Here is a 9,844-nt window from a genome sequence, read left to right as displayed (position 1 = left end):
ATGTAACCCGAGTTACATTTTAAGATTATTAAAAAACCAAATCAACGTCACTCTAAGTAAAAAACTAGGTTCCAGGTTCGTCTACTGGAGGTAGTGGCAAATTGCAAGACACATACAACTGGAGAGTGCAAAATCAATGAAGTGTATTTATATTTACAATATATACAAATTGTTTCACAGCTTTAAAGTCCAGTTCCTTAAACCAAGGAAGTCTCTGTCGGTGACGAGAAGGAAAAAACAAAAATAGTCCTTTAGTTCCAGCTGTGAAGTGGTTGGTTGAATTTCCCTTCCGGTTTGGAGATGTTTCATCAGATTATGGGTGACTTTCTGAATCCGCTATGGTTAGCTCGCCAGTCCGGTCAGTGAACAAAAACCAGACAATTCTTAATGTGTCCCAGATCCTTCAGCTACTCCGAGCGGGGGTGGGATCTGGAACACACCTGGCCTGCGCAAACAGGCCCGACAATCAATGTACATGTACATGCATTTTTTAATAATCGAATCTGAGCCTACATAATTACATGCAATTTCAATCCAAATGTGTTTTTATGTAGGTGTGTAATCACAGGCTGGGAGGCTAGCGCTAGCATTCTAGCTCCCGAGCAACACTTACCAGTTCCTCTTTTGACAAACAGAGATCGTTTCAGCGTTCAGATGAGCGACCATATGTCTGTAATTTAACAGAGGTATACGATTGATGTATAATCGACATTCAAAAGCAAAACCGCTTTGGGAACAACACCCAAGCCTACCTGCACGTCAAAGTCCCACAGCGTCTGCTACCCAAGGTGCGATTTAGCAGCAATATAAGCAGTGGCTGTCAATTTAGGACTGACGTGCAGCTGTCACATGACGTTAAACCCTCGCGAGAACAACCCTGCTCTCGCCCGGTTAGTGTCGAAAACATAAAACAAAGGAGGATTTTTAAATTAGATCTTTAAATAAAACAAAATAAAATTAGATTTAACAAAATAGAAAATAAAATAACTAAACTACATCTAATATAGAAAAATTATCCTGGTTACATCAACACTTAGATTTTGAATGGCATCCATTAGCTAATAAAAGAATATATTTTTGGACATTGCTTAAATTAGCTGAAAGCTCAAGAAAAATGGGGATGACCAAGCTGTGGTGTCCTGACAGCAAAATTCTGTTGAAACTGAACACACACACACAAATGGCATGCAGGAAGACAATTTATCTACACAAATCAGAGGGTTTGTCTTGTTATTCCTGCAAACAGATGTCTCAATATCACCAGTCTTGTTAATAAATGCCTTGTTAAACAATAATCAGTGTTTTGGAAGCCTTTTATATAATTCTGAAAGGCATTTTAAATGTCTGATTTGTATTTATCAAATGGGATTTACACAAGGCATTAAAAATCCCACCAGACATTACTGAGCCAACAGTGAATGTGTTCCCAACAGAGTTTATAGGTTCTGTTGAAAACAGTGATTCTGAATGCAGCTCTATGAAGTGCACTGAGCCACATCCACTGCGTGAGTGGCAAACCCACACACACACAGCAGAAAATACATGTATGTGAGTATGTTCTGTTAAAAGTCAACTCAAATCACTCTACAGACCCATTATGAAGAAGACAGCAGCTGATCACAGCTGTGCTAAAGGTAACACGGGCACAAAATGATTCAGGTCTTTTTTTTTGAAGAACTTTATTTTTGACATATAAGAATTAACAGCATCATGTACTCTATTTACATTAGTTTCAAATACTGGAAAGAGAGGATGAAGACACTGAAAGACGAATAGGGGACATGAGCACTGAAGGAAAACAGCTACATTGAACACCATCCAGCCAGCCTGTAGGCAATACATTAGTCATGTTGAAACAGTTTAAAAGGGATGGAAAATGTGGACAAAAGGAAAAGGCTGTGTTAAAGAAGATAAGGTAGGAAAATGAAGCACTAAGAGAAATGATCAAAATGAGAGAAGAGAAACTAAAGGAAATCTTCTCAAGAGTCCAAATTATGGCATTAGGCAGGCTAACTACAAAGGACACTAAAATTCCCTTATCTGCTCTTAGGAGAGAATACTAAACCCTGCGGGAATTGCAGATCCACTGCCAGGAATAAGAACCCTTTTAGCAAGGATAAAGTGTGTAGACAGATATTCGATTGTAAGAAACTAAAGGTGGATAGTCTAGCATAGTTTAAAAGAGAGTGTGTGTGTTGACTGTGGATAAAATGGCAAATACACTCAGTGCTGAACTGCACATGGTCACAGTGTAGCAGCAATGCATACAAGTGTTTTTGATGTTGGCTGGAAAAGCAAAAAGGAGGAAGCAAGGGATGGCATTTTATCAGAAAGGCAAATTTAACAATGGAGCAGAGTACAAGCTAATAATTACCGAAATTACACAGTAGGCAGCATCCACTGGGAAACGTGCTTAATGTCACTACTGACACGGAGAGCTCTAATCCAGCAAGTTCTCCGGGGGTTGACCACAATATAAAATCAGTTCTACCTGCATTAACACCAGACAGGCAACTCTGTTTCATACTTGATGTGACACATGTGGGAAAATGTACAGAGTGCTTGTGTTCGGGCGTCTTAAATTCCAGAGGAGGTTGTTGTGAAGGAGGCTCTCCAATCCAAAGGTTCCAGCAATCCCTATTTAACAACCTTTCAAGAAGAGTTGGCTATAAACAGAATTTCTCATCTTTTCACCAAGCCATTTTAGACAGGACAAAGGTTGGTTGTGTTTTTTTAACAAGGCAAGCTGGGCTTAAAACTGTATGTTTCAACAAAAGCACCTCCCTTCCTGACCATAGCTTAGTTCCTGGAGCAAGTTGGTCTTCGGTTAGGTCTTTTGTCATCTTGACCCCCAGTTACAGCTCTGAGCAGACACAAAATGGAGAAGCACAATCATGTCTTCACTTTCTTCATCTTTTGCTGTTTGTGAAAGCTGAAAGACTGCAACGCAACATCGAGATGGCAATTTTGCTGGATAAAGAAGTGTGAAGTCAGACTAAAAAAGTTCAAGGCTGGTGCTCTTTGTTGTCCCTCTCAGAAGGCCTATGATCTAATTACCCAAAATGAGAAAATATTTAGCATTTTTAGCACCAAGACTGGTTCTGCTCATTTGGAACACCCAGAAAGAAGCTCGGGCGCTCTCAAGCAAACTTCTTTTCTGCTGTGGATTGAAAAGAAAAAGTTTAATTAAAGAGATTCGTACGACTGATGCTGAAAATCAAGGCAAAAAAAGAAGAGAGAAACAGAAACATTTAAAAGATGGATATTTTGGAAGCAAGAGCAAATTACAAAATGTTAAAATGAATGAAAAGTTGCCAAAACTTCGTCTCTGGTAAATCATAAATAGCTTCAAATGTGCAAATAAAACCCAATCATTGTTGTAATGGAAGCATTTAGACTAAGTTATTCTCCAGTTACCAGTTTCACTGCTCCTTCATCTACAAGCACCCAGATGAAGTAAAGGCTGATTTATACTCTGCAAAAAATGAAATCTGCTCTCATTGACACCGTTATGTGATGAAAATCATGGCGTTTTGTTCTCACAAGAGCCCGAGAGCTCCTTCTGTGCACAAGGTCCGAGTAGACAGTGTTATTGCGCCAAGTATTGTATGATTGGTCAGAACTTCTGCGTGTTTGTTTATGCAGAATAGCACTTCGCTTCAACTGATCCGCTTTCAGAAGCCAGATGTTGTGCTTGAAAGGTTGGTAGCTTTGAGGAGCAGCTGGCCGAGGCTGTTAGAAAACACAGCTGTCTTTACAACTGTTCCAACAAAACAAGGACAGGAGAGTTGAGAAACCGACTGGAAGAAACGCTGTAGGAGGAGGGAGGAGCTTCCTGGGAGTTCTGATCCGAGTGTCTCATTGACTATGAAAGGTGTTTGAAAACAAACGTCTTGCAACCGCGTGACTGACTTCTTGATGTCTTATGGAGTATGACAGAGCCTTCAAAAATGTCTGATGACAGTAATGGAAGCAAAAATCTGTCCAGGGTCAGAAGAGTGGAGACCCCGAGGGGGGACAGAGTTCTGCACTGCAGTTTCTCTTTCAGTATGAAACGTTCTTGTGAAAAAGTCTGTCTCACGACCACATAAGCAAGAGCAGTTTTTTTCACTTCTCATGGAGTATAAACCCAGCTTTACTGATCTACCAACCTTCCAGCCAAAATTAAAGGTTCAGTTCTCAATCTCTGGTTCATCTAAGGGTATTTATTATTCTGGATTCTTAGCTTTCAGTAATGGTAAATGGACTGTACTTATATCGCGCCTTTCTAGCCAACCAGGCCACTCAAAGCGCTTTACAACACAATCTGTTCCCTCATTTCCCCATCCACACAACACTCTACTACATCTCTACAAAGCTAATCTGAATAAATCATTCTACAGAGTCTAATCAGTGCTTTAGATCACATTCATAAACCAATGGGGCACATCGGAGGCAGTGAGGGGTTCAGTGTCTTGTCCAGGGACACTTCGACATGTGGCATACTGGTGGAATTGACCCTCCAGCTGTCTCGTTGGAGGATGACTGCTCTAACCAGAGAGCCACAGCCGCCCCAGTAATTTTTGTCCAAATCTTCTTATACTCATCTGCCCTCTGATGTTTAATTCTGCATCTGAATATTCCACCTTTTCAGTGCCCTGTGACAAGGTTCTGCAGGGTATTGTACTACATCATTAACTCGTGTCACAGACCAAGGAGTGACAACTCATCAATCACTATCAAGGAATAAGGTTATTTTCAACAGGCAACACAAAACGTCTTCCCATGCTTCACAAGTAGCTGATATAAACTTTTTAGTTAAGAGTATCTTTATTTTTGATGAAAACAACAGATTTATGTAAATGTGGCATTGGTCAGTTTCTTTTAGATAAACACCATTAAAATTCAAGAATACACGATGCTTCACCAGTTCAGATCTGTTACCTGAATTTTATTCAACGTTCCTTTCTTAATCCAAATTATTGAAACATTTATTTGATGAGACAATTATCCAGTCAGACGCGTTGCATTTGTTTTAAACTTGCAACAAACAACTGGGAGAATAGACCTTTTTCACACCTTTGTATTTTTATCCACTAGAAATTGACAAAGATGAGGAGCAAAACTTCTGGGGATCTCAACTGGGACATATTTGAATTGCTAAAATGCTGAGCTTTTTGAAGTAAAACATTTATATTTTGTGTTTGCACTCACTTGTGAAACAGAACAAAGATCTAAATGGAATCAGACATTACAAGAAAAGACGGGAAAGAAGTCAAAGAGAAAACATTTTGCGATGTTAAAGACATCACTCACTGCATTCCTATCTTTTAATGACTTTGAACGGAAGAATTCATGCTTTCATTAGCTACCAACTGGATTATTGTAACTCTTTGTATGTTGGTGTTAGTCAGGCCGGCCTCTCCCGCTGCAGAACGCTGCAGCTCGTCTCTTTAAACAAACAAAAAAAGCGTGAACATTTCTCCCCAGTGTCCTCCTCTCTGTTCATTTTAGAACTGATTTTAAAGTTTTATTGTTGACCTGAAAGGCTCTGAATGGGCAAGCTCCTGTGTACCTGTCTGACCTCCTGCAACCATATGTGCCCTCTAGATCCCTCAGATCTAATAATCCTTTGTGTTTAGTTGTCCTGAGGTCCAGGCTGGTCCACAGAAAAGATCGGGCCTTTTCAGTAGTAGCTTCTAAACTGTGGAACCAGCTGCCCCTCCAGATCAGACAGGCTGTAACTCTTAGTGTTTTTAAATCTCTTCTTAAAACACATTTGTACTCACTGGCTTTTAATACAGCACCAGAGTTGAGAAATGTGGGGTTTTTTTTGTCCTATTTGTGTTTTTTAAATTGTTGTTGAAATTTGTTGCTTTTGTGAGCAGCACTTTGGCCAACCACAGTTGTTTTTAAATGAGCTATGCAAATAAATTGGATTTGATTGGATTTGAAAGACAGTGAAATTCAAAACTGATAGTGATGGAAAGGTGTAATAGCGTTTGCAAAAAACTTTATGAATTTTTTGAGATTCGAGTTGCTGAAAGAGTTGAAAACACAACACTTGTATCCATTTTTACGGTCGGTGATGCTTAAATCATGACTAGAATGGAAATTTGTTTAACCATATTCTACTTTCAACCTCGTCCTTTGAGCTCAGAGATTTCTCCAGATTCTAGAAATCTTCTGCTGATATTCGGAACTATAGATGATGGGATATTCAAAGTCTTCCCAGTTTTACACTCAGGAACATTATTTTGAAATTGTTCCACTATTTTTTGGACAGTTTGTGCAGACTGGTGAACCTCTGCCCATATTAACTTCTGAGAGATTCAGCCTCTAAAATGCTCTTTTCATACCCAGTCCTCTTACTGACCTGTTGCCAATTAACCTAATTAGTTCCAAAATGCTCCTCAAGCTGTTTTTGATTCATACCACTTACTTTTACAGCTTTTTGTTGCCCCATCCCCCCTTTTTTGAGAAGTGTTGCTGCCATGAAATACCTTATTTTTTTCCTAAAAACTTGTAGTTTCTCAGTTTCAATATTCAATATGTTTATTATGTTCTGTTGTCAATAAAATAAAGGTTTATTAGATTTGCACTTTTTTCAAACTGGGGTTGTTAGTGTTTCCGGTTTCTGTGAACAGTCATCATCACAGTGACATCCAGTGGCTAGGCAGGCTGATACAACACAGCAGAGACTTTTCAGCTCAAATCTAAAAATACCTGACAAATTAACACGTACAAATGGTTTGAAAAACCCCAAATATGCCAACTCGCCGATCTAATCTTTTTTTTTTAATCCGTTTTGGAACTTGACCCTGCAAAATGCATCAGTGTGGAAAGCTCAAGTCCCACTGTATCATCTTTATATCAATTACACACAGACAAGGAACAAACGCACTGCTGTACACAGTCATTTATCTCAATACAGTATCTCCCCCCATTACATTAATCTTATTAGAGGACAAAGATCTGTTACAGCTGTTCTCTGTCCACATAGTCTCCCCTCAACAGAGACATCCATCTTCATCTGTCCGGGTCTACAAGGACCAATAGGAATAGAGGCCGAAGGAGGACTGAAGTCCAAACCTTTACACCTGTGTCACTCCCTGCGCTCCTCTGTTAGTCAGTTTAGAAAAATAAGAGCACCACGCAGTGGCTGCCTCTTTCGCCATCTTCATTTACCTTGCTATCATCTCCAAAGGGAGAACATTTTTCTGTCTGGTTTTCAAATTGGTAAATCAATCCAGGTTGTAACTTTGCCTAATTAAAGTAACAGATTATCTTTTTACAGCTTCAGTGTCTTTGTTGGTACTGTTGGATCTCAGTGCTGCGTTTGACATCATCGACCACAAAATACTAATACAAAGACTTGAGCACAGCATCGGGGCCAGGGATACTGACTTACTTTGGTTTAAGTCATAAGTGTTTGACAGATTCCAATTTGTACATGCCTCTTAATGAACTAAAGCTAAATATGATGTTTCCTAGGGTTCTGCTTTTGGTCCAATTCTGTTTTCTTTATATATGCTTCAGTTAGTCCATTATCAGTAAATATATCATACATTATCACTGCTATACTAAAGATACACTGCTTTATTTATCAGTTAGACCAGATAACAGCTGTAATGGGAAAGTTTTTTATAAGGTAACACCTGTTTTTGATAAGTCATGACTATGCTATGACTGAATTCCAAGTTCCTTGAGTTCTCACAGAATGAACCTGTTTACAGGATTGATGTTTACTTCTCTCTTCATGGGAACCAGACTGACTCGCTCCTCCCTAGACCCTCCTTTTGGCTTCCAATATTCCAATAGCTTTAATATAAGCTCCTGTACTGACTTGTGGGTTTTGATTCGGAGTTTCCCATTTGGAGCTGGGACTCTGATGTTAATTGTTAATTGTCTTTAAGGCTCTCTGTATGTCGTGCACTAAACATAAATTAACCTGCTTGAGTTATTTTGTCTAACAGTGCCTGAAAATTGATTTTTTTTTACATGACACAGCCATCAGCTGCTCAAATCCCAGATTTGTCATAAAATACTAAATGTACTTAAGTTTAAAACTTAGCTTTTGAATTTATGCACACAGTTTGATAGACCGCTAAGTACGAGGTGAGGGTAGTATTTGGTGGAAGTATGACTTGACCAACCCCCTTTTTTTTAAAAAAAAAGGCTTCCCCAAGGTGACATTTTATAGCACACCCTAAATATTGCAAAACAGCGAGGTGACACATTGCATATTTTCTTCCCTGAACAGAAACACTGAACTTAGTGAGACACCAGGCCATGCTGTCTTCTGAACAGTAGTGTAGTGTAAACAAGTAGCATTTACAGTAGGCTGCAACGCACTTATTTAGACATTTCATCTTTAAGTAACATATACAACTTGAGCTGCACGTCTAAGCATCCCTTCTGATATACAGTAGTCATCTTTTGTCATCTGTTTCTCATCCTTTAATCACCTTTATAACAGCTCTTGCCCAGTTCTTTTGCGGCATGTTCTTCACGTTGCTGCACCAGCTGCAACTAAAAGATTGACCTGCAAGAACCTATTGATCACATGTGCCTGTGCTGTGTACATGTGGATTGACAGATATGAGCTCGGCAGATTTAACAGCCTGAGACATTCGTCGACACTTATACATCAGACTCTCTGTGTGGCGGAACCCTGGAGCTCTGTGGTGCTCTGACCCAGAAGACAGCCCACCTTGAGTGGTCTGGCCCGATGCCTCAATGGCGGGGTCTCCAGACAGTAGAGCTGCGTCAGCGGGATAAGCCTGCAGGCATAAAAACTCACTCTCCATTAAGAAGACAAGAGGACAGACAGGGTTGGTGGTGAAGCCACGACAAGTCAAGACTTTAAGTGGGTGACCCTAAAGTCTCTGGGTCTAAAGCAGGAGTGGGCAATCTTGGTCCTTGAGGGCCACTGTCCTGCATGTTTTACTTGTTTCTCTGCTCCAACACACCTGACTTGAATCAGTGTGTCATTAACAGGCTTCTGCAGAACACGAAGAGGTAATTTAACCACTGAATCAGGTGTGTTGGACCAAGGAAAGAAGTAAAACTTGCAGGATAGTGGCCCTCGAGGACCAGAATTGCCCACCCCTGGTCTAAAGGGTCTAAATGTTTCCCTTTTTTTGTACCCACTTCACCGGTACAACCTCAACAACATGCTCCGTGTGTGTGTGGTGTCTTTTCTATGGGTGTAACAGGCTGTTATGTTTTAGTACAATCAGCTCACTCTTTCATCATCATCATCTGTGCCAGATGACCTGGCCTCCACAGTCACTGGACCGGAACCCAATTGAGATGGTTTAGGGTGAGCTGGACCGCAGAGTGAAGGCAAAAGGGCCAACAAGTGCTAAGCATCTCTGGGAACTCCTTCAAGACTGTTGGAAGACCATTTCATGTGACTACCTCTTGAAGCTCATCAAGAGAATGTCAAGAGTGTGCAAAGGAGTAATCAAAGCAAAAGGTGGCTACTTTGAAGAACCTAGAATATAAGACATATTTTCAGTTGTTTCACACTTTTTTGTTCAGCATATAATTCCACGTGTTAATTCATAGTTTTGATGCCTTCCGTGTGAATGTACAATTTTCATAGTCATGAAAATAAAGAAAACTCTTTGAATGAGAAGGTGTGTCCAAACTTTTGGTCTGTACTGTAGTTCTGTTATTTTCAAGCTGCTGTAAGATCAGTTTAAGTCATAGCTCTGATAATAATATCTTGTACATTTTCTTTTACTGTAGTTTATCTGTAGCTTCTTAAGGCGTAAAGTGGAAAGTGTGGGCAGGGAGTAACTTTAATGAGCCGTGTCTAAAAGTATTTCCACAACAATTAACACCACCCCCCCCCCCC

General features: G+C 40.0%; 1 long non-coding RNA gene across 1 annotated transcript; it reads right to left on the bottom strand.

Moving 5' to 3' along the window:
* Positions 1–130: 130 nt before the first annotated feature.
* Positions 131–1,022, bottom strand: LOC108242546. Its single transcript, XR_001808851.3, has 3 exons — positions 753–1,022; positions 614–670; positions 131–445 (listed from the first exon to the last, which is right to left on the bottom strand). It is a non-coding gene; the product is annotated as an uncharacterized LOC108242546 (long non-coding RNA).
* Positions 1,023–9,844: the final 8,822 nt, after the last annotated feature.

The sequence above is a fragment of the Kryptolebias marmoratus genome, linkage group LG14, assembly GCF_001649575.2.
Source record: "Kryptolebias marmoratus isolate JLee-2015 linkage group LG14, ASM164957v2, whole genome shotgun sequence".
NCBI classification, from domain to species: Eukaryota; Metazoa; Chordata; class Actinopteri; order Cyprinodontiformes; family Rivulidae; genus Kryptolebias; species Kryptolebias marmoratus.
The sequence above is the reverse complement of the archived record's forward strand: the minus strand, read 5'-3'. Positions and strand labels throughout refer to the sequence as shown.